This window comes from Coenobita brevimanus, chromosome 55 (assembly GCF_032717465.1).
Source record: "Coenobita brevimanus isolate Jiangsu-jjx chromosome 55, ASM3271746v2, whole genome shotgun sequence".
In the NCBI taxonomy this organism is placed as follows: domain Eukaryota; kingdom Metazoa; phylum Arthropoda; class Malacostraca; order Decapoda; family Coenobitidae; genus Coenobita; species Coenobita brevimanus.
Genome location: NC_137008.1, coordinates 60,384,459 through 60,410,427, shown reverse-complemented (window position 1 = coordinate 60,410,427; position 25,969 = coordinate 60,384,459).

Genomic DNA, 25,969 nt, shown 5'->3' with positions numbered 1-25,969 from the left:
TTTAAAGGTCACAGACTTGTTTATGATACCAAAATATCATACCTTACATACCATAAATAGTTACAGCAAAGCTTCCTTATTGTGTCTACACAATAAGTAAATAGGTATGGTAACTAGTTATTAAGCTTCGCCATATAAATGGTGAAGCTTCTTGTTTTTGTCATTATTATTATTATTAATAATATTATTATTATTATTATTATTATTTATTTTTATTTTTTTGCACCTCTTTTCTTCGATATCGATGATATTACACATGAAGGTACTCCAGGGTAACCCAAGTCCTCTTGCCAAGTATAAATGACTTTGACCTACTTTTGAAGGTGATATATTCATTCTCATTCTAAAAACTGCATATTTGAAATTGAAATATCTCAGAAACTAATTGAGATACAGCTGTTGGGTTAAAAGTCCTGTGATAAAAGTGCTTGCTGAATAATTTTGACTGAATATTTTGCCATTTAGCCAAATGGAAAGCACCGAATTCAGATCTGCTCAGTTTTTCCTTTGCAACACGTTGTAAAGGAAACCACGAAAGCTTTAAAGCTGTAACTTTCCAGATATATAGCTGTGGTCCCTCTTTTGATCGGAAAGGAATTTGGTAACAATTAAGCATACAGTTAGCCAGTTGTTAAGACATATGTACAATTTACACATGCGTTGTTCGAGACTTTTCTCTTCAGGTCCTTTGTTGTCGATGTTACACAAGAAGTTACCTTAGGATCTTCAGATCTTGTGTATCTTAGAAATGTCTTATGTACCATATGGCAAAGCTTCCCTACTGTGGCTACACAATGAGAATAAGTAACTAGTTATTTTTATTATTATTATTATTATTATTTATTCATTTATTTTATTTTTTTATTATCAGTCCTGTGAATAGGATGGTATAATTTTCGTTAACGCGCCCTGTACCGTAGCGCTAGACTCAGGCTGTGTGTGTGTGTGTGTGTGTGTGTGTGTGTGTGTGTGTGTGTGTGTGTGTGTGTGTGTGTGTGTGTGTGTGTGTGTGTGTGTGTGTGTGTGTGTGTGTGTGTGCTTTAACTCCTCCTAGCCTATATGATGGATTAAAGACTCAGGCTGTGTGTGTGTGTGTGTGTGTGTGTGTGTGTGTGTGTGTGTGTGTGTGTGTGTGTGTGTGTATTTAAATCTTTCCAGTGGTCTTTGGAATACAGAAAAATCACGCAACGATTGTCAGTCATCCGGTGAGCGTATCTTCAGTTCAAGCGACGAGGTGAATTACTTAGTACCCGCCGTCTCAACAACACACCCATCATTCTCCCTAGTGTCGTGTGTGTGTGTGTGTGTGTGTGTGTGTGTGTGTGTGTGTGTGTGTGTGTAGTTTTTTGAGCATTGTAATATACTGGAAAGTGAGTGCGTCATCCCCTTCAGTCCAGTAGCTTTTTTTCCGACTATTTTTGATACCTCCAGACGATTTTAGTCAAAGTAGGGAAGAGCATGTATTTGTGAACGGGATAATGATGACTGTATCTAACCCCTCCAGTTATAGTCTCCTCAAAGCTTAATAAATCGTCTTGTGATGGACCCCTGCGATTCTTAGTCTCTCCAAGGCTTGATAAAATCGTCTGGAGATAGCGAGGATGAAGTAAGATAGGCATCCGCGGATTCAAGGGACGAAGTGGATCGCAACCAGACCTGCTGCTGTGGCCTACTTGATATTTCACTTCTGCCTCCCGTATATGCAAAAACTTTCTCCTTGTGTGTGTGTGTGTGTGTGTGTGTGTGTGTGTGTGTGTGTGTGTGTGAACATTTTAACCGTTTTAATCCGATGACGGGCTTTTCATTCTGTTCTTAGTATCACCAGACGATTTTAGGCTTCTCAGGAGAGACTTCTAAGAACCGGAGGTCAAATTTAGCATCAAATAACCTCTTCACTAAAAGGCCTCTCCTGTAAGGCGAGTAATATATCTGGCAGTAGCAAAAATTAACTAGAAAATGCATCATTGACTGAAAGGGCTTAGTCTTCCACCACCACCGTAACCATTTTTAAACCCCTCTTGTGTTCTGCTCTGTGTTTTGTGTGTCTGGAAACATTTAGGTAAAGTTTGACAGGTATCCAGTGAGCGTGTCTCGAGCCCACCGCAATCAAGTCACTTATTTGCCTGTTACCTGACTTAGCAGGGTGTATTTTGTGCTTTGTGTTAATTCTGGAACATGTAAAGATTCGGCAAGTTTGACAGACATCCAGTGTGCCTTCGGACCAACACGAGCAAATCACTTACCTAAGTATTACCCACCTCAGAAGAGAGATGAAGGTCACGCAGCCTTCCCTCCTGAGATATTAACTCCTGAGTGGTGAGCTGCCTTCATCACCTTGTACAGTCAGTGGGCATCAGTTTCTTTTTAACTTTAATTGCACACCGTATGAACATTACTGAAACGTCTTCATCTGTGTGTGTGTGTGTGTGTGTGTGTGTGTGTGTGTGTGTGTGTGTGTGTGTGTGTGTGTGTGTGTGTGTGTGTAATTCACCGGGTCGATCAGGATCACTTGATGGTCGTGATCGTCAGCTTTTACCCTCCCGGAAGGGAGCTGAGAGCTCATATAGTTCGATCTAAGGGCAAGGCTGTGACCTTCACACACGCACACACCCGTCCCCTTGCTCAAGGGGGACAGTAACCACCCACTTCGTCAGTGAAACTTTTCGCAACCTGAGCGAGGCGCGAACTCCCGTCCACCAGTTGGCAAGCGAGAACGTTACCACTGCACCAGCGAGCTGTGTGTGTGTGTGTGTGTGTGTGTGTGTGTGTGTGTGTGTGTGTGTGTGTGTGTGTGTGTGTGTGTGTGTGTGTGTGTGTGTGTGTGTGTGTGTGTGTTCCCATTATATCATGAACGGCTTGAGCTATCAACATGAAACCTTCAGGATATCAAGATATGTCCAATATCTTGGCCGAGTTCGAAAATGGGCACTCGGGGTCAGTGTCAAGGTCACTAAAATGGCGGCCAAAGGTCAACTAGTTCTTATCTCCCGCCTTTAGCACCATTATATCTCATGAACAGCTTGAACTATCAACATGAAACCTTCAGGGTATTAAGATATGGCCTAAATCTTGGACTTGGCCAACAGCATATTCTGGCGGGCGATTAGCATTCGGCTCATGTATCCTTTTCATTCATTATTATTTCATCCAGCGTAGGATATACTTCCCGAACTGGAGAGGTTACATATAGTCAGCATTAACCCTTTGTATGGGCTTTCCTATGCTGAATAAGATAGTGTGGGAATGGCAAAAATAACCTGCCATAATACGTCCAGGTGTTGACGTAGTTAAGACAGTCATTATTACTAGTCCACCATACTCCCTTTCACCCTCAAGTACCCCTACCCACTCGGCCACTCACATATCCACCCACTCATCTACACATACACTCACCCACCTGTCCACCCACTTACACACACACACCCAGTCAGCCAGTTCTGTATCCACCCACCCCTTCATATACAGTCACCCACCTATCCATCCATGCCCCCCCTCCACCCACCCACCCACCCATACATCCCACCCACCCTCACCCCAGCCAGCCAGCCAGCCAGCCGTTCAATCAGGCAGGCCCCCGGGTTGATCACACTGATTTAATAATGGTATCTTTTATTCCATTACCTCTATTGAATCAGGTAAATATGCATGATAGAGTCGGACGGTCATGCGCTTCATAACTCTCTCCTCCATTTGGTTTTACTTTTTACGCTACACACACACACACACACACACACACACACACACACACACACACACACACACACACACACACACACACACACACACACACACACACACACAGACTTGTACAGACATAGTAGGCTAAATACACTCTTCATACTTCCATACATACACTTTCATGTACAGTATTTAAACGAATACATACATACATACATACATACATGCATAAATATTTACATACATGCGGTATATACATACATACATACATGCATAAATATTTACATACTTATATGCGGTATATACTTACATTCATACATATATCCATACAAATCACCTTATCAAACTCTTACACACATACCATTTATACATAATCTGCATTTAACCCTGTGTATACATACATACATACAATCATATTGTAAACACACATCGACACATTGTCTCTCTCTCTCTCTCTTTCCCTCTCTCTCTCTCTCGGTCATGCAGGTGATATATCGCATTTTAAGTCAGGTTCCCCTTTACGCTGCTCCCAAACCCCCTTAAGGGACTCGCTCATATCAGGAAGCTCTCACCACCTCTTATACTCTCCTTTTACCTCCTCCTACTCCCCTCTTACCCTCCCCTCCCCTCCCCTCCCAGTCCCTACCCTTTTGTTCATCTCCCTCTTCCCCTCCCCACACCTCTCCTGCCTGTACCATTTAGCTTTCAATTTTCATGTTCTTTTCTCCTGTTATATTTTATTTTATTTTCCGCGTCACTGCTCGTCTCTCGTCCCCTCTTTCCTTCCATTACCATCTCTTCTTTCACGTCCCCTCTTTCCCTTTTCTTTTCTTTAACTTTCTTTCCTCCCTTTTCTCACAGTCGTTCCCTTCCCTTCTCTTCCTTTCCTTCACACTCGTTTCTTGCTTTCCTTTCCTCCCTTTCTTTGCCATTTTCTTCCCATTCTTTCCTTTCATGTCCCCCACCCGTTACATTTTACTTCCTCCCTTCCCCTCTCCTTTATACACATATTTCTCTTCCCTCTACACAATCTCCCATCAACACCTTCTCTTCCCCTCTCCTCCCTTCCCCCTCTTTCCTCCATCTTGTTCCACATTTTTTCATACCTTCCACTCCCCTCTCTACTACACCTTCCCTTACCCTGCCTGCATCTCTTCTAGCCTACCTTCCCCATCTTTCCCCACTAAATCCCATCTCTCCAAACCTCCTCTTCCCCTCCCCTCCATTCTCCTTTTCGCTTCTGTACATCCTCTTTCTTTCCCTCCCCCCTCCTTCCCTACCCTCTTCCCCCCCCCCCCCCCCCGTCCGCTGTGACGAAACAGACCCCCGACGTATGTCTGTTTCATGGCATAGCTTGCAACCTGGCGACCACACACACACACACACACACACACACACACACACACACTCTCTCTCTCTCTCTCTCTCTCTCTCTCATTTTCTCCCCCAATAGCCCCCTCTAAAATTGATATGGGGAAACTGAAACTTTTCCACCTGTAAGATATATATATTTTTTTACGACCCATGGCCGAGTGGTAAGAGGAGTGAGCATTGAGGGAGAGAGAGAGAGAGAGAGAGAGAGAGAGAATGTACACCACTAAACACAATACATTTACATCTTTTGATCGCAACAAATAATCGCTAAAAGAAAGCTTAATTTTCAAGTCACAAAAGTACTATGAAACGAATATGACAGCTGGAATAAATAAAGCGATGATTCATGCCTTATAAACTGTTTTGAAATTTTTGTTTTTTAGGTTCATTTTTAAATTTACATATGTCACGGCTGCCGTACCTGGAATTTTGTTTCACGAAGATAGAGTTTGAAGCTCGTGTACTGTACGCGAGACGGTGCAAGGTCCAGGAGTCGCGAATCTGGGGTGGGATTCACGAACAAAGTTGCGATCAACTTTCATGTAACTCGGAATTGTTGTTGGAGGAAGGACACGGAGAGGAGAATGCAGTCATGTCATATCTCTTCATCCTCTTGAAAAATAAAAAAGAAAAGAAGAGAAAAAAAAGAAGGTAAGGAAAAAATAAAGTACGAGAGGAATGTCGTCGTAAGTTTTTTTTTTTTTTGGGGGGAAGAAAGGGCAAAGGAGAGAGCAGAAAACCTGTCTCGAATTCTGCTTGCAAATACTGATTCTGGTTACAAACGGAAAATTTTCGTGTAAGACCTATATTAGCAGGAAAGAAGAGGAATGGAGAGCGCAGAATATTTCCGTAGCCTGTCTCTAGTTCTTCCCCCTCCCCCCCAAAAAAAAAAATCTAAGTTACGAGAAGAATATTATAAAGTTATTTGTGCTTTCTGCAGGAAGAACGGGGAAAGGAGAGCGCAGAATGTTCCCCCGTTTAGTATCACCTGCAAAAACAAATCCACTATACTACAGGGAATTGATGCTAAGTTCGTTCATGAATCTCATCCCTGGTGTGTTGCAAGGGTAATGTGGTGGATGGCGTGGTGGATGACAAATGTGGCGCCGGTAATGTGTTGCTGGGATAATTTGCAGCAGCACCAGTCACACTCCACGACTAATGTGTTGCCAGGTGCGTCTGTGTGTTCTTCCTTTAAGAGGCTTGTCTTTCTCTCTCTCACGTGTGTTGGTCTCTCATTCATGCGAGGTCGGTGGGAACACTGACTTCCGATATTCTTGTGTTTCTTGAATTATGAGACTGTTATGTTGTTTGGGTAATGTGTTGTGAGGTTCTTATTTCCAGGTTAATGTGCTGCGAGAAGCCTTTGTTGATTTAAGGGTGTGCTTGTTTTGTACGTGTTGCGCTTTCCGTCATCTGGGCCGTGATTCACAAACGAATTTACAGTGAACTTCCTGTCGTAACTATCTTTTAATTTTGCAAGAAAAACAAGAGACAAGGGATGATTTTGGAGCTCTCACTCCCTTGTCTCTCTTGGGAAAAGGAAAGAAAGAAAAAGAAAAATAGAAATAATGGGACATGGGTATGGTAGTAAATTTGCAAATCAGTTGCATAAGTCTGTGGAAAGCTTGAGTTGCTGGATTCTTGTTTTCTCTTGCGTGTGTTGCGATGCGTCTTTTCCTTTTCCTGCTTCCGATTGTTGTTTCTTTCACCGGAGTCTTTTAGCAGTGAGATTCCGTTTTTGTTTCATATACAGCCATCCTCCACGACTTATGTGATGTGAAACGCCTGTGTTGGTGTTGATTTACGGGGCATGTCTTTCTCCCACGTGCTTCGCTTTTGTAAGGCCGCCAGGATAGCTATGTGTGTTGTAGGTTGCCTTGGCTTACATTTATCTGAAATTACTGAAGGACTAAGTTCACAGATGCCCCTGTTACTGCGGCGTCTGTGTGCTATTACTTCACGTGCTTGTCTTTCTCACATGTGTTGCTCTCACCTGCACCTGTATCCGGATTCATAAACTTAACGATCAGTTTCCTGTCAAAACTGTGATCTGCAGGACGAACAAACAAGTTTCTTTCTCTTGTTCATCCTGCAAGAGCAAATGCAAGTCACGACGTGGAATTTAATCGTAAGTTTGCTTGTGAATCATAAACCTGTCTGGGTTGCATTTTCTGAGTTTCTTGTATACCGTCCAGCCTCCAAGACTAATTTTTTTGCGAGGAGCTTGTGTGTTTATTTAGGGGGGGGCTTGTCCTCATTTTCCCATGTGTTGCGTGACTCATGGAAGATAAAGCTATTCATGTACGGGTTCATTGTATATCAAAAACCTCGTTGTGCGAATCTCCTTTATTTCTGAATCTCTGTGATGCTGTAATCCTCCCCTCTCCAGTAGCTGAGATACTCCGAGTCACTCTCCGTCTCTGTCTCGCGAGCCTTTTGTGCTGCAGGTAGTATTTTGCGAGGTATATATTTACTCAGGCTCTTGAGTTGCGAGGTTAAAGTAATCTAAAGCTGTTGTGTTACTAGATTTATGAATTATGAAGCTAATGTGTTGAGAGGTTCATTTAATATTGACACAGAGCAGTTAGGAATAATTAAATTTGACGTTCATCTGTTGCAAATTTCTTGTACTTTAATGATTTTTTTTAAGTTAGTGCATTATGAGGCTCTTTTTGAGGGAAGTTTTTGTGTTTTGAAGTTTATGGATTAGGAGATTAAATGGTTCTGAATGTCTTGTTTTGGGAGGTTACTGTCTTTCGATGTTCTCAGCTGCGACTTTGAATTTGAACCTCATGTTTTATAGTTTTGCATACCGTTTTTTGGGTTATAAAGATTTTGTATTTCGAGAAGAAGGCTTAGCTTCATATCGAGTACACGACTTTGGATTGAGACAGGTAATTTTTGCTAAGTTTCACCCTTCCCACTAGAATGCGATCCGTTGTAGTCAGTTTACATCCGGGTTTCCACTTGTACTGCTGGGTGAACAAGGACAAGAAGGACTCAGAAATGCGAGGTCTCGATGTTGCTCTAAGCCCTCAGCCCTTCTACCCGCCCCCCACCATCCCCTCGCTCCCTCAAGTCCTTGTATTTTTACTCTTGTATTGCAAAGGTCTTCTGTTTTGACTTATGTTGCAAAGGTGTTGTAACTCTAAGTCCTTGCGTTGCCCTAAGATTGTAGTCCCGTCCTTCAACTGTAACCCAAGATGCTGTAGTCTCCCATATTTAGCTTCTCATAAATCGTGGGTCTCATGTTCTGTCTGTCATTTAAAAGATCTTGTATTTCGAAAACCTTGTATTACCCTAAACCTCCAATCCCCCCGTCCCTTCGACCCGCTCGTTCAGTATGATGTGGCCATGTCATTTTATTTCGCCTCTGATATTACGCAGGTTTTTTGTTATGACTTGTGTAACAAAGGGATTTTATTTTGAAGTTCTTGTAATACCTGTATAACTCAAGCCATCTAACCAAATCCCCTTCCCGCTGCCCCCTTCCCCTGCAGTATAAGATCCTGTACTCAGTTGTATCTTACGTCTTACATAACACTGGTCTTGTAATCTGAAGTCCTTGTGTTGGTCTAAGCCTCAGGTCCCCCCTTATCACCTCCCTGTCCCCCCTTGCAGTGTGAGATGCGCGACTCACTATCCATCTCTGTCTCTCCAGTCTCAAAAACGGCGTCTGGTGAAGAAAGAGGGGGGGGGGACTGCATATTAATCATCTTTATGCATATTAACGAAGCGGATGATAAATACTGGATGGGGAGCAATTAAAAAGGGGTCCTTTGTCCCTCTCCCCACCTCTATTCCTCCCCCCATCCTTCGTACTCACTCCCTCCTTCTCTTCTCTCTTCTGTTCCCCTTCCCTTCCCTCCTCCTCCTCTGTCCCCATCCACTTTCCCCTCTCCTCCTTCCCCCCTTCTTCTCCCCTCATGCTTACCTCTTTTCCTCCCTTCCTCCTCTTCATCCCTCCTCCTCCTCCTCCTCCTCCATGGCCGGGCATAGTAGAGCAGCCCATAAATTAGTGAGGTAATAGATTCTGGGGTCTAAGGAGTGGTAATTAAAGAGGCATGTGGGCTACACCTTACAAGGAGAAGGTGGTGGTGCTCTCTCTCTCTCTCTCTCTTTCTCAGTTTCACCTCTAAATCTTTCAGCTTTACCAGTAGTATGACGCTTACTGGAAGATGATGATGATGATAACAGTATGGTGATGGTGATGGTAATGATGAATATGTTAAGGTTATAGTTATGGTGATGGTAATGAAGATGATTATAATAATGATGATGATGAAATTGTAATGGTAATTATGATGATCATGAAAATACTAATGGTGATAATGATACTGATGATGATGATGCTGATAGTAATGATGATGGTGATAGTGATGATGGTGATGATGCGCATAGCAGTGGTAATGGTGATAGTGATGATGACGATGTGTTGTGGAGAGGATTGGAAAAAAAAAAAATGTACCGTACAATGTAATATCCTAAGTCTCAACTTCCACTTCACCCTCAACCTCAGCCTCCACTTCACCCTCAATCTCAGCCTCAGCCTCCACTTCACCCTCAACCTCAGCCTCAGCCTCCACTTCACCCTCAACCTCAGCCTCAGCCTCCACTTCAGCTTCACCCTCAAGCTATACTTTACACTCAACTTCAGTCTGTATTCACCCTTACCCTCAGCCTCCACTTCACTCACAACCTCAGCCTCTTGTCTCCCTCCTCCCCTTTTAGATCAATCTTTTCCAACATTTTCTCTCCCCTCTCAGTGCCATTCCAACATTTATCACTCCCCTGTTATTCTCTTTGCCAACATTTTTAGTCCCTCCCCAGTGCTCATCCTCCGAACATTTTAACTTTTCTGACATCCCGTTAGTTTTTTCTTTCGTACTAACATCAGTTTTACCAAGTGTTTTTGCTCTCTCTCTCTCTCTCTCTCTCTCTCTCTCTCTCTCTCTCTTTCAAGTCTTTTCTAACAATCCTGACACCCATCAACCCATTCAACCTCTCCCGTCACAACGCTCACCCTTACTAACCCCAAGAGTCACACACTTTTTTCACTCCATCCCTCCAGCCTTTTTCATGTATGGTCTCCCTCAGTCTGCTGCCCAACCTCCTTTTACCAGCTTTTTTCCAACATTTCCTACCTCCAGCAACTCGCTCCAGCTTCTGGCCTTTGGTTACTTCTTCCGTGCGTAAAAAAAAATAAAAAATCTAAACTTTCTCTCTCATCTTTCTCATTTCTGCTCACCCCAAAGCATTTCCATGTGTTTTGCATCCCCTGATTTTTACTCCCATGTCTGCCCCTTTCTCTGCCCGCCTCCTTTAATTCTTTTATAACATTTCTGCCACCGTGTCTCTCCATCCCCTACAACGCTTTTCCAACTGTTCTGCCCCTTTTTCTAGGACCTGTATCTTTTCCAACGTTTCTGCTCCTCTCTCATCATCCCCGCTAAATCTCATTCATGAAGTCTGTCCTAATTTTTCCCATTCTCCAAAGCAGTTTCCAGCGTTTCTGTCTCCTCTCCTACCATTCCCTCTTAATCTTCTCCCCGACCTTTATATTGTAAGTCATTACCAACACTTATGCCTCCCTCTCTCTCTCCCCAACCCTGTAAATCATATCCAATAATTCTGCACCACTCTTTCCCTAGCTGCTCTAAATCTGTTCCAACAACTCTGCCTCTCTGTGTCCCCAGCCCCTCCAATTCTTTTCCCAAAACTCTACTTAATTTTTTTCTCCGTCCCCCTCAGTTTTTTCCAACAGTCTGACACCCATCAACCTCTTTCACCCCTCCCGTTGGCCAGCCCCCCCCTCCCCCCGTCACCCATTTTTCACCCAGTCCCCTCCAACCTTTTCCATATCTGCCCCTCAACCCGGTGTCCCGTCCCCCTCTTCACCAATCAATAGTGTGCTCATGCCGCAACCAGCCTACCCACCTTTGCTCCCTTGGGTAGACCTATGTGGGGGAGAAATGTGGGAGGTGAGGAAGGGAGAAAGAGACAGGTGATAGGAAGATGGGGGAAATTGGAGGGATGGAGGAGAAAATAGTTTGTCTGGGACTTATTAGCTTATCCATCCTCGTAGTCTGAAGGAAGTCTGTGTGGAGAGAGAGAGAGAGAGAGAGAGAGAGAGAGAGAGAGAGAGTTTGGACTGGAAAGGGTGAGATATAACATTAATGAATCTTTAGTAGGTCATTGTCTTAAGCTGGCTGCAGTGTACAGCAGTAGCAGCAGAAGTACTAGTTGTTATTGATTAATTTTTCCTTGACTAGTTGTTATTGTTGTAACCCAACGCTCATCGTAAACGTGAACCTAGTGGATTGCAGGCTGAAATTGTTTTTCTCCGTCAGTTAACCATTCCCCTTTTCTGGCAGTTAATCATCCGTCTTTGCTGGCAGTTGAGTGTTAAGGAATATTCTTACCGGTGCCACTATAGGAGGGCTCATCATCCAGCACCATGGCACTTGCAAAAATGAAATACAAAATACCGTACAATAAAGACGTTATCTCATCGAAGGGGGTTAACATTGATATCATTTACAACAGTAAGATGCGAAAGCCTTTTGAGGCGTACAGTACAAAATAAATCACTGAAGAAGATGTGCAACGAAATATCATAAACACTGAAATACTGGAGCTAATATGTAAAGCCACAGTATATTCCACGCACAGACCCCTCTCGCATACCCCATCCTTTGCGTTCAAGCCACCATATACACGCAGCACACGCAACCCTATACACACAACACACAGTTTTTCCCTCCCATTCATGACTATTTTGCGGATGAGTATGTGAATCAACCGGGAAGTCAAGCGAGCAATTAAAAAACCGTCCGAGCGCTGGATAAAAAAAAAAATAAAAATGACGGGTTGCCTCACATTCACCTAAGCAGCATAAAACTTAGCGGTTGTAGCAAGAATAAAAACACGTCATTGCAGTGAAAGGATTAACTAACCTAAGGGAAATCCAAGTAGTCTGTCTGTCTGTCTGTCTGTCTGTCTGTCTCTGTCTCTCTCTCTCACACACACACAGAGTTTTATTTATATATTTATACAATTATATATATGTGTGTACATACGAGTACTTTATATATACATATATATATATATAATCTTATATTGGTATGGGAAGTTGCCATAGCATTATTTATTCATCTCGGCAAAATCCATGGCCAGTATCCCACGCCATGGATTATACTCATCACAGCATAATCGTAATGGACAAAGGGTTAATGAAACACCCGCTGAGGGATTAAAGGAATTTGGTCCCTCAGTAGCGTGGCCAATATCTTATCCTCTCACACTGGCACTGAAAAATGACCCTCAGAAAATGAAGCATCTTTGAAGAAGATGGAGAGAGAAACCAAGGATGGAAGAGAGAAGATTAGGGAGTATAGTATATGAGGAAGAGCGGTGCAGTGTTGGAGGGTTCATTTCTGAGTAGGGGCACTGAAAAGTTTAGAAAAAAAAAAAAGGAGTTGGAAGAGGCTGGAGAGGGTGAATAAGGGCACGGTGGATAGGACATGGTTGGAAATTATAGAGGGAATGTGGTGCGTAGTAGGATGAGGGGTGGTCACTGAGTAGGAACAAACATGCATGGAAAACTGCTATATCGAGGTTGCCTCTCACAGGATGCGACGTAAGATAATAGACAGATAGATTGATACACAAATTGATGGACTGATAGACAGTGATTTGTTCATTCTGACTGATGAAAACAAGGATAGGATGAACCTTTGTTGTTGCTTTGACATTTGTTCATTGGTGATGGCATGGTGTGGGGGAGTAGTGGTGGCAGGGTGTGGGGATAGTGGTGGCAGGGTGGGTGTGTAGTGATGGCAGGGTGGTAGGGTACTGGTGGCAGGGTGTGGGGTAGTGGTGGCAGGATGTGGGAGTAATGGTGAGAGGGTGTAGTGGTGGTGGCAGGGGTTGGTGAGAATGGTGGCAAAGAATAGTTATCCTGACAAGAGCGAAAAAGAAACAGAAGTCGCCGTGGCAGTTACTCAGAAAAAAAAAAAGAATTATGATGGCATATATAAATAGCAGTGGCAAGAATATTAGAAAAGAAAAAAAAATAAAATGTGGCAGCGGGAGGGGGGTAGCTACCGTGTGGAAAATGACAGCACCGCCACAGTCGCCTGGAGAGCGGAAAGGTTTAAGACGACACAAAGCTCATTCCACTTCATCCTCCTTAAAGCGAGATATTAACCTTTACAATCCCCGGTCCCCATTGGCCTCTCCCCATGTCCCTCCCACTTGCTGCACACGCCTCCAGGGCTGTGTATTGTTGTGAACAAGGATGCTGCTCGATGAATGGAGTGAAATGGAAACTGATTTTTTGTTCTCGTATTCGCTGGGGTGATGGTTCTGCTTACGTTGCCGGCAAGGTAGTCGGTTTTTACAAGGATTTGTTTTCATAAACTGCATAGGTCGCTGTGCATTATGTGTGTGTGTGTGTGTGTGTGTGTGTGTGTGTGTGTGTGTGTGTGTGATTTTTTTTTGCTGTACAATTGGGTAGATTTTTAGTGTTTTATCTACCTTTGTATCTATCTCTATCAATCAATCAATATATCTATCTATCTATATCTATCTTTCTATAGTAGGCTATATGAGTGTTGGATCCGGTAACACTACCTTGCTAATATCTCCTTTTCCCAGATGCGAGTACATTTTGTTTTTTCTTTACGTATCAGGCATGTTGCAGGATATTAATTTTACTTAAAGTGACGGCTGTTCTTTTATTTATTATTAGATATTCTGATTTTTTAGGTGTTTAAGGACGAACAAAAGAAAACAAACGTTGAGGGAATATCTGAGTGGAAAATTTCTTTAGGCTTATACCCTCCCTCTTCAGCTTCAAGGCTTACCCCATCCTTTCCTTTCATCATCTTAAAGGCGAACTTCACCCGTTGTTGGCTACCGAGATAATTCGAAAGTTAATGGGAATAAAAGAATATTTTCTACACCAAGTCGTGCTAAGAGGGCGTTTATGTTGGAAGTATTCGTGAAGCTATTATTCCTTTATTAGTTTTTATCGTAGACTTTTATTAACTTTGAACCATTAAGCTCTAAATAACGGGCTGTCAGCGAAGTATTTTCAAATCACAGTATGAACTGAAACTACCTAAGCAGCACTATCATTGTGAAGCTGATAGAGGAAATTAGTTATGTTTCTTTTCTTTCATGAACTTGGCGATAGAAAAGAGTGAAATAATGACGGTAAGACGCTTGGCAGGGTGGCGCCAGAAAAAAAAAAAAAAAAAAACGTGCTTTTCATATCAGCAAAAAGAAATAAAATTATTTCTCCTCATAAATCCTCATAAATATTTTCCGATCGGAATCAAGGGCGAGATATAGACCAGACAGGAATTAGAGAATGGAAGAGCTGTGTCAGGGAGCGGATTAGGCTGGCATTATTGACTACGCGAGCCAGGGAAAGATTAAGTGAAGGTTGCGTTGCCGAGGCCACTCAAGGAACATTTGCAAGACTCGGCAATAAGCAGTAAATTGTAGTGAAATAATTGCTACAGTGATATTCAGATCAGTAAGATAAAATTGATAAATAAATATTGCCCAAGCAGCACCGGCATAATAAGGACGCTTCGAATACAAAAAATAGTCATTGTTTTTGTTTGGGTCCTGATATCCACGACGCATCCTGTTACAATGGCCAGTCTTGCTCTCTCGACCCTTTAATGAAATATTTATTACAATAAATACTTCATTGTGAGGTAAGTAAGGTAAAATTTATTAATGGATATAAGCAGTGCTCTGGTTTCATACGGACGCGTCGAATAAGGAAGAAGAAGAAGAAAAAAAAAAGTGCTTACCCCGTTTTAAAATCCGCGAGGCATCCTGTTACAATGGCCGATCTTGCTCTCCCGGCCGGACAACGCGCCACTGTGGTATTACTCTGCTCCAAGACTAAGCGCGTTTACATCCTCTTGGTATTACCGGTAGAAGAGTCCCCGTTTTTCATGGGAACTTGAATATCCCGGTTTAATTTGGCAGTTTGTGAGAAATACTGTGGACCGCCCGGAAAGTTCGCAGATTCCATTCCCCAGAAGTTAGAGACGCGACTGAGGTGAAGAAACCAAACAACCCGCCAGCGTGTGGAAACTTTGATTGCACGCCTCCTCCTGCTACTTACCCTCGCCCAGAACTCTGATGGACGAGCATTTTTATACAGGTAGGAAAATGTAGGTCAGTGACGTGGGAGTGCGTTGTAATTGTGTTTTTGTGGTGAAAATGGTCGGCGAGAATTCTGATGCAGGAGGATGTTTATACGGGCAAGAAAATGGCACCAGTGTTGTAAATTAGTGACGCATGAGTGTTTATTTTTTATTTATTTTTTATTTTTTTAGCAATTAATCGCCTGGGCCTTGAATTGGTGATTGACAAGGGCTGTCTAGACCCGGAAATTGCTGTATTGTGTCTGGTATAAATCAGTGAAGCAGAATTTATCACTCCCTGCTTCCCATGGAGAAATTTATCGTTTTGTCCTTAGTGTCTGGGTATAGTTTTTATATTTAGATAATTATTTACACAAGGATAATTACCGCTGGCCTGTGCAGAAGTCTGTATGATTACCAGGTTGTGCAGTATATTTTTCTGGACCTAACCTAACCTAACCCGCTGTAGCGGAATGCTTACCTTAGAGTTAGGTATCATACTACAGTGTTCGTGTATGGTAGTAATAACCCTGAACCGCATAATGACAATTTGTAAAATAATTCCAAACGCATAATACTTGGCTGGTATTATGTTGAAGATAGTGTCCTCGTCCTTGAACGTATTTTCACCTGAGTTAACCCCTTCAGATCGGTTCCTTATCTTAAATCGTAGTCTTGCTATTTCGAGACGATTTTATTCACCGTTAGAGAAATATATCCTGCTGGAGTGGTACGTGTTACCTTAACTTTCTGTAATCACAACTCGGGTGTTCTAAGCTGACGGAGGTCGTTCATGGTTTTCAAGAATGAAACAGCAGAATTTGTCATCTTACTGCAGGGGCTAAATCACCAAATCCTTCAGTCAGTAGGATCATTCTCACAAATATTCACCTTGATCTGGCCATTAATTACTCTGCGATCCGTTAGACAGACAAAGATAAAAATATGAGTCAAGGATTACTCAGCTTGACATAGCAGCGCACGGTATATTAAGCTGAATTGTGCCATGATGCAGTTTGTGATTCCAGGTTTGTGAGGTTGAACTTCTCGTTAAGCTTCGTGTAATCAGCTTAACATCGAAACCCCTTGTGTACTGAAACCACGTAACATTGGAATTGTGTATGATTTCAAGCCTACTTTATATTAGAACCGAGTGTTTTTTCCGCAATCCTATCTGTACTTCATAATATCTAGTCCAACGTTACGTAACAAAAAAACTAATTGTGGTCTCCAACGTTATCAAATATCGAAACTCGGTGTGATATCGAGCCTCCTATCAGTAGGTTTCCGTTTATAAGCTATGTAACATTGAAATTATTCTTAATCTGGGAACTACGTGTGATCTTTCGTAACATCGTCTTGTTTTATTCCAAACCTTTGTAGAACTTCTGATTTTGCGAACGTATTAACTCCTAGATATCATATCCGGGGTACAGTTTTATTATCTTCTAGCTACTTCCTGAGGATTTTCTGAAGTTAGGAAAGGCCTCATATTGAAGGGGTTGTGGGAGCTGTATTTCTCTCCTAGTTCGGAAAGTTTGAGCCGAATAAAATAATATGGAGAATGTAAAAATAGAATATGGAAATCATCCTAATGAGGTTATTCCTTCGCTACGAGAGATGCTTCCAAGGTTGAGTAAAGGCTATTGAAAAGTATCGTATTGAACGGGTTATGAAACTTGTTAGTAGCGGTTTGTCTGCGGAAGGTACCACTGTGGTGTACTAAATAGACTGGCGGTAGTTGTAATAAGTAACTATGAACTCAATGTATTGATGGGATAACTGCTTCACTATTAAAGTCTGCAGGAATGGAACGTACAAGGCACCTTCACACTGAGGGTTTTAAAGGAGAGTTTTCAGTCCCATTATATTACTAAGAATCTTTGCTGTGCTGATTAAAGTCGTCTAGAAGTGGCAGAAACGAAATTAGAGACGTCATCCAACTGAAGGGGTTAAAGCTGGCTGCCCGTTTGGATCTCACACACACACACACACACACGCAAGGAAAGGGATGGGTGAGATGTTTGTTTACGTAGTGTGACGTTGGGAGAGGCCATGTTTGCAGCGTGGCCTGGATCAGTCCCCCCACTCTCATTATTTCACTGTTAATTCACCTGCGCCACCGCCAATGACTGATACTGGCGGTGGGAGGGAGGGTCTGGGATGAGGGGAACGGATAGGATGACGGTATGGGCTAGGGGTGAAGCTAGGGAGATGGAGGGGAGTGGGGGGATGAAAGGAGGAATGAGTGGGTGGGGGTGATGGGATGGGTATGAGAGGGGATAAAAAGAGTGAGGGGATGGAGGCAGTGAAAAAGAGATGTGAAGGAAGGGTTGAGAGGGAATAAAGGGGTTAGAGAAAGGGAATGAGGTGGATAGATGTTGGGAGTGCCCTGTGAGAGAGGTAATGGAGGGGGGGAAGGGAAGGGAAAGGAGCAGTGGATTGGAGGGCAATGGAAAAAAAATAAAGAGAAGGTGGGTAGGTAGGATAGATAAAGTATATGGAGTGTGTTGGGATGAGGGTGGCATTGTAAGAGTATAATAGGCTACACAGGTGAGCAGGCATACAGGTATCCACTCCATGTTCCGGTGTTTGTTTACAACGCTGTAGCAAGGTGTATGGGGTCATTGGGTGCTTGTTATTGTTACACCCATACGCATGATAGCCTGTGTGTGTGTGTGTGTGTGTGTGTGTGTGTGTGTGTGTGTGTGTGTGTGTGTGTGTGTTAACAAAATGCTTACAGTTGTTATTCGCTCTGTACCAGATTTTGGTGATGGTTTGAGGAGTTTCCCAGGGGCTGACCTGCTGTGTTGTCTTGTCTTAATGAACTCGAATTCATTTCCCGGTTAGGGAAAGAAACAGTAAGAATTTGAATTTCGTTAAAACAGATTTCGCTGATCTGCTGTAATATCCACAGACATGATGTAAAAATACTCCCGCTGATACCCGTACACCAGTCCTGTGTGACACCAATAACACGTATTCAATATGGACGGTGGATGTTGGCACCGAAGTGGTGACTTGTGGAGTTGTGTGGTACGTAGGAGGACTGCTGGCTCTTAGGGAACGGGCGATCAAGCCTATGCCCAGAAGTGGATGCATTTTAAGGGGGGGAAAAAAAAAATACAGGCAGAGTTCACTGTCCTTACTTTTTGTATTAATACGAAGAATGATTTTTAATTTCTGTTAGTCGGAAGAAAATGTATTAGTAACTAAATGATGTGAGAATGGATATAAAGAATACTCGGGATGAATATATTTGTCTGATTAAATACTCTGCCCTTCTCCGTGTGACGATTTATTTTATTCATGATGGCACCAGATTTTTTATTCTGCTAAGGAGGGACCCCTCAAGGCGAAGGGGTGTATGGAGATTTTCTGACTTCTTCACTTCGAGATGTATTGCATAAGTTTGACCTTAAAAATTTGTCAGGAGGTTAAATGATAGTCTAAGTGACGTCATCGTACTGAAGGATTCGTATGGGAAACTGGGATACGATGGTGATGATGATGAACTGAATAAACAACCATCATTTATCAATTAGTATTTAGCCTAGAAGTTTTAATGCAGTCGTCAGGAGGGATAAAAATTATATTTAAAACGACGTCTCCATTTCAAGGATCTAGTATAGGAATTTGGGAGATGATGCTCTGTATGAACTGGATAAACAACCAAGCATAGTAACTGAAAATATTGAACCCAGGAACTTGAATATAATCGTCATGAGGCAGAACGATTCAAGTGTAGATGATGTCACCGTACGGAAAGGGTTAGTATGGAAAACAGAGATATGATGTTGAAACTGATAAACAACCACCACAACGGTAAACACTGATGCCATAAGCCGCGCGAACTTTATGATTAGGATGACATTTAGTTTCCCCTCCTCCCTCCCTTTTTTTTTTTTTTTTACTCCACAGCGATTGGTCTTTTTCATGTTTAAGTTCGTCAGGAGGAAGCAAGAATAAAGTTAATGTCGTAAAAAATGATGTAAAATTGCGATAGGATGATGAAGTGGATAAACGACTCAGCATAAATATTAACTCATAAGCGTTAACGGTCAGGATATATTGAAAATAAATAAATTACGTCCTCGCATTGACAGGAAATTACTATTACGACTGATTGGCCAAACAAGCAAGCCTAGTAAATATTAAACCCGTAAACATTAATTAAACCATTTGGAGTCAACGAAAAGAGAAACAAAAAGGAAAACCTATAATTGTAAAAGAGAAGCCGTAAGTCGTTAATTTTATGCTCGGTATGACATTTTGCCGCCACCACACATTTGAAATTAGTGACGCAATGAGAGAGAGAGAGAGAGAGAGAGAGAGGGAGAGCCGAGTGTAGTCAACAAAACGTCCATCATTACTCTCAGTTTGATTTTTGCATTTCGAAGTAGAGGAGTTTTTTTTTGAAATTCTGAACTGTATCATATGTGTTGTTTCTCTTGTACGGGCTGTGCATTTTGAAACACTGGATGCAGGGTTTTGAATTCTGTCAAGTACGTATCGAGTTTAGGCAACAAAACGTCTTTCATTACTCTACTCTTGGTTTACATTTTGAAACACAGGATGAAGAGTTTTAAAATTCAGTTCTGCATGCAACATATTCCTACTCTCAATCTGGTTTGAATTTTGAATGAATGAAGTTTTGAAATTCTGTAATGTGTGTGGAGAGAACGGAGGATGCGAGATTGGGAGAGTATGAGCAAGGTGGAGGGGAAGAGGGGGAGGGGGGAAGACCGAGGATAATTGGAGGGATGAGGTGGAGAGGTACAGGTACACGTGTGAGGGTGGTGAGAATGAGAGGAAGGGCAGCCTGAAGGTAGAGGTTAGGCTGACAGGTTTCTGGGTACATAGATAGATAGATAGATAGATAAATAGGTAGATAGAATTTTGTTTTATATCATTACTCTGGTTTTGCATTTTGAGACATGATAAAGATGCAGTAGGTTGAAGGAAAATCAGGGGAATCTGAAAATGCACATTCCTCAGGCGTTTTAGATTACATAGAACCTATCATGAGAGAAAATATTACTCGAGTGTTGGAGAAATTTAGAACTTAACCTCTTCAGTACGTGATTTTACTCTGTTCTTGCTGCCTTCAGATAATTTTGTTCTGCGTAGGCGAGGTAATACAAACCGGAGGGGTTAAATACAACCTTCAATAACACATTTACTAGCATGACGCTCTCCCAAACTGTATGAGTCTTTGAGTGGCGAGAATAAACCAGAGATGGCGTTGCAACCCATAAAGTCATCTGAAATATCGGTAGTTCAACTGCTTAGTATCAGCATAGTGCCATGAAGAGTCCAGTGCAATTAGGGAAACAATACCCAAACTTTTGATTTGGGTTTTATTTTCAAACAAGAAGGATTTAAAAACTTTGTACGGCGTGTAATGTAGGTTTACTGTCTGTTTCGCATTTCAGATTATATGATGAAGCTTTTTAAATTTCTGCCTGTATGCTGTTTTGGTAATCATAAATCGTTCGCGACTGTCCTGTCACTTATTAAAATGGTCTAGCAATCCGAGTGAGAACAGTTGAAATCTTGCTGTGCATGAAAATACTTATTTGTATGTGTTTAATAATAGTAATAAAATTTCATACAACGTGCGTGATTAAGCATCGCGGTATCGGATGTCGAGAAAAGTGAAGAAAAATGTATCGGTACTCTCAGTTTGACTCGCATTTTGACACGCAGGAAAAAGGGTTTTGAAATTCTGTACTGTATATGTGCTCCGTTTCAGCACCGTAAATCATTCCCGACTCAATTTTTTAAAAACTCTTCGTTACAAAGATGTTTTATTACACCCGCGTGGGCGATTGGGCGGTGGATATAATGCAAAACTCAGCGTGCATGTTTGTGACTTTCATTGTGTTAACAGTAACTCAGTTTTGATTCGATTTTAACCAACTTTTCGGAGCAAATAAGGGTCAGCCTCGGGATTGACGTTATTTATTTATTTTTTTATTATTATTTTTTTTTTTAGAGCAGTAAGTCAAGGTAACATAGCAGGATCAACTAAGTTTTGACTCGATTTGAGCTAAATTTGATAGAAGGACTGAGAGTAAGACAAGAACGAAAGGGTTCGAGTTCGAGAATACCCCTTCGGAGGTCAAAGTCAAATATCGACTCGTGTGTGTCTGTATGTGACCAAAATAAGTAAAGCAATTTTGGTCTGATATGGTCCAAAGTCAACGGAAGACCTTAGAGTCAGCCAAGGGGTTGATTTTTTTTTTTTTTTTTTTTACAACGGTAGGTCAGAGATGAAGGCCACAGGGTATGGTCATCTTAGAGTTTTCATCAGATTTTGTCCGAATGTGGTGAAAGGAGAGTGAAAGGCAAGTCAGAGAGAAAAGTCAAAGGTTAAGATCACATGGCGGGGTCAGCCTGAACAGTTTTGATCAGAATTAAACCAAACTTGGTGGAAGAGTTGGGGGTAAGGCAAAGACAAAGGGATTCAGTCTTGAGAACAGTGAACCCGGGAAGGTTTTTCATTGTTCGTGCAGCTTCCTGACGATTTTGTTCAACTTGGGAAACACCTCTAGTAGTGAAGGGATTTATTTAGATTAGACTCTCTAGTAAAATAAATAAATAAATAAATAAACCCTTAACTGAAAAAAAAATATATCGGCTAACGAGAACTCGACCAAAACAAGAATGGCGTCCTCGTTTTGAAGGGATTAATTAAGTCACCATCAGACGGTTTTACGGTTTTATTCAGCTTAGGGAAGTCCTGTACCTGTGAAGTGATTAGCGAAGGCCATACGTCACCTTCTTCTAGTTTTGAATTGTATGCCTAAAGTTAAATAAAATCGTCTGGAGATAATAAACACAACCGTCCCCTTCAAGCCCAGGACGTGATAATGTTTTGTTCTTGCTGCCACCAGACGATTTTACTCAGCTAATTACAGCCACCTGGTAGTTAAGGGGTTACTGAATAACTGTCTGTCTGTCTCCATTTAGTTTGAAAAATGTCTCATATGCTAAGTTTAATTTGTGGAAGAGGGAGAGTGAAATGTAAATAGCATCCTTGGTCTGAATGAATTAAAGGGTGTAAAATTAAAATCACTATAAAAAAATAAAAACTCGTATGAAGGTTAATTAATATCACGGTCTCAATTACCTGTTATTACATTTATTGATGCCGATACAATGGGCTGTGTGTAATAAGTGATGGCGCTGTATTTCATTGTGGCTGAAATAACAAGGGCAAGTATAAAGCACATGTTACATTACTTTTAATTGGCCGGAGGTGCTGCATATCGCCTCGTAAATATAGTATGTAATAGCATATAATTTATTTTTAATGTATTTATTGACTGTACTCTTAATACAGTACAACAAACTACATTTATACAATCCACTATTCCTGTACAGCTGAAGAGGCCCTTGAATATCCCATTAACTTTTTGTACCGTACGACAAATGGCAAAATAAAGCCTACCCGGTATGTAGTGATGGCAGTTGCGAAGTGCTTGATGATTCCACCCCATGAGAATGCTATACCGTATATCGCTTGTTCGTGACATTTCTTTCGTCAGTATATACTGTTATTGTGAAGATGTTACGATATGAGTTATATTGACTGTTTCAAATCCATTCTGCCCGATCGTTTATTTATTTATTTTTTTATTTTGATCATGAGTACAACCCTATAGATTATTTTACGGGTCATTAGTGTGGTACTGATACTTCATACGATTAACCTTTCAGCTCCATTATGTCTTATATAATACACAGTATTTGTCATCTGCACAAGTCTTGGTTACGTTGAAGACATATTTGCGAAACCAGGGAGTTAGATACCGTATAGCGTTCATTAACCCTGTCAGTACGAGAGGCCTAACTCGAGGACGTCTTGTAGTTTTGGTATTTGCACACCATTATTTTTCTCAAAGGAAATGTTTGTGGCCCTGAGGTGGTAAGAATAAAATGAAATATGACGCTGTTGTAGGAATGGTGTGGATATTTGGTTTAGCTGCTGCGTTATTGATCTGCTCAGTAAGACTTTTTTGGTGTACCCCTTTCATCTTAACTTGACCCAGATTTCCGTTCTTTTGCAGCTTATTTTCCATAGCTCAGCGACAATAAGACATGACAACGGCTCTGCATCCTTTCCACAGCACTTATTCGTGACTATCATCATATTCCAGTATTAATCTCCTGTTATAATTTAGCATTCGAGATGGAGACGAGTCAGTTTTAGGTCAAGTTAGTGTAAAAAGAATATGTGTCTTAAAGCTAAATAACACTTTTTGCCATTAGCAGGGTTGGACAAAATAGGTGGTATGTTATAGGAGGGCTAATGGAGATTGTGTCACCGCCTCCACCACCATGTATTTAACTGCTTCACACTGGCACTGTCGTCCTCATTCAGTCTCCTCTCTGCCTGTATGATCTTCAGTCCTTTAAGCTTGGCTCAAGGTGTCTAGGCATCTTGAACGGATTTTTCTCTTTCTACGTATCCCCTCAAAAAAAAAAAAAAAAAAAAAAGAAGAAATCTGAATGGCAATATGATATAAACTACATCTTTCTTATTCGTAAAAATTTTGCTACCTCCAGACAGCTTTATTAATCTTGAGAGACCCCTTGGAGTGAAGAGGTTAATTGAGGTATTATTTGCCCATCTCGGGTGAAAAAAAATTCTCCCAAGCTCAATAAATTGCCTGGTGAGTGCAATAGGAAAATATAAGTGTCATTATTTTACTGAAAGTCTTTAGTGTGCAATGGCGTATTTTTTTTTTTTCCACTTGTAAGATGTCGGTTACTAGGCTGCGACAGTTTACGAGAGAGAGAGAGAGAGAGAGAGAGAGAGAGAGAGAGAGAGAATGTAAGTAATTTCATTTTGACTAATATTTCCTTTTTTTCTCAGGTGAGTTGCTGGTGCCTGGTAGTGATTAGTGGTAAGTACTAGTGAGAGAGAGAGAGAGAGAGAGAGAGAGTTGTTTTTTCAAATGAGGCATGTTTGAGTCGACATTTAAGTATTGGCGTGTGGGTAAAGGGTGGAAGTATATAAGGTCATCTGTCCAATCATAAACAGGGCGAGAATAATTTAGAAGGTGGGGGAGCACGGGCAATGTGGTCTCTCTGTCTGTCTGTCTGTCTGTCTGTCTGTCTGTCTGTCTCTCTCCATTAATACACACACACGCATGCTACAGTATACTCCGTCTCTATTCATATCTAAACAAGCTCCACGTCGGGTTGAAACTAACATCTCTCTCCCTCCGAAGAACATTTCAATTTGTGGGTATGTCTTCCGTTAGATCGATTCATGCCACTCTGATATCAAGACCCGGATTAGGATTCAATACAGATGAGTGAAGTATTGTGAAGTAAGTAAAATAAGCCGCGTAGGAAAAGGTGTTAGGGAGCTTCCTTAACTGGGGAGAAAACAGGCCTAAGAGACTCCTCCCCATACTGTCCTCGTGGGCTTAGGAGGCTGACCAACACTCTTCCTTTGGTGTTTTGGTGGTTCCCTCTGGTGGGTCGAGGTGGTTCTCTAGCATTCTTCCCACACTGAGTTTTACTATTATTATTTATTTCTTTAAGTCTAGTGGGGTGTAGGAGATTGTCTAGCACTCGTCGCTTGTTTAGCGTGTTCTCTCTAGTGGGTTATAGGTGACTGACACTTTTCGTACGTTTAGCCGTGTTCTCTCTAGTGGGTTCTAGGTGACTGTCTAACACTTTTCTTACGTTTAGCCCTGTTCTCTCTAATGGGTTCTAGGTAGAGGCAAAATGGGCAACTGCCTACCAAGCCACGGCCTGTCACAGGTCATCCAGTCTTCCAGAGCGGAATAAATATACGTTTTGGGCCTCCAGATAAGGGCCATCACTCATCATGCCATCAAAAAAGGCCATTATAGGTCATGCCAAAATTGAACTGGAAGTAACGGAAAAAATGTTGCAGGTCAACCGTCTGCATTGCTTACCACGCCACAGGAGGGTTAATCCGACCCTGACAGAAATGGGTTTGTATCATATCTTGTCAGTAGAAATAATCCTTATTCGTAGCTGTCTCGTTTAGGTAATATTTCAAAGATATGATCAATATGAACCATAAATTTTGTGCTTTGTATTTACGTTTAGTTCGCAGTCTAATTTATCTTTTTTATGGTAATTGTAATAAACGTGATAAATATAGACATTTGCATAAATAGCGTAAATAATAATATAACAATTTACATGCCATATACGATATTACTTTTAATTAGGTCTCAGTACAACGGTTGAGACTATCGTGTTTGCATAGTTTCTTCTTACAACGGTTGAGACTATCGTGTTTGCATAGTTTCTTCTTTCTTTCCTTCATACACTTTTTAATGTGCTACCATTTCTTCATTACTTTACCATTTCACTTCAGACATGGTATAATAATGTTCCTTGGATTAATACCCCCGATACCTTTTAATGTTTTATAATATTTTATTGGATCAACGGTTAGACCATGCAAATACAAATTTTTCGAGGCAGTATTCTTGTAATTTCATTAATCACCATGGCAGTTTGAACAGTTGTATGTCATTGTACTGTAGATGCGTGGAGACTGTCTTGCATTTCCTTGAGAGTGATTTTAATTTTTATATCGACATAACTTGTATATAGTAGATAATGTACAAGATAATAATGTGTCACATGCAGGAATAAACTGGAGTGTTGTTTATGTAATCTTAACATGGATCTGGTTTGCATTAATAACGTTGTAATGAATAGCAGCGTGTTATTACTATGCA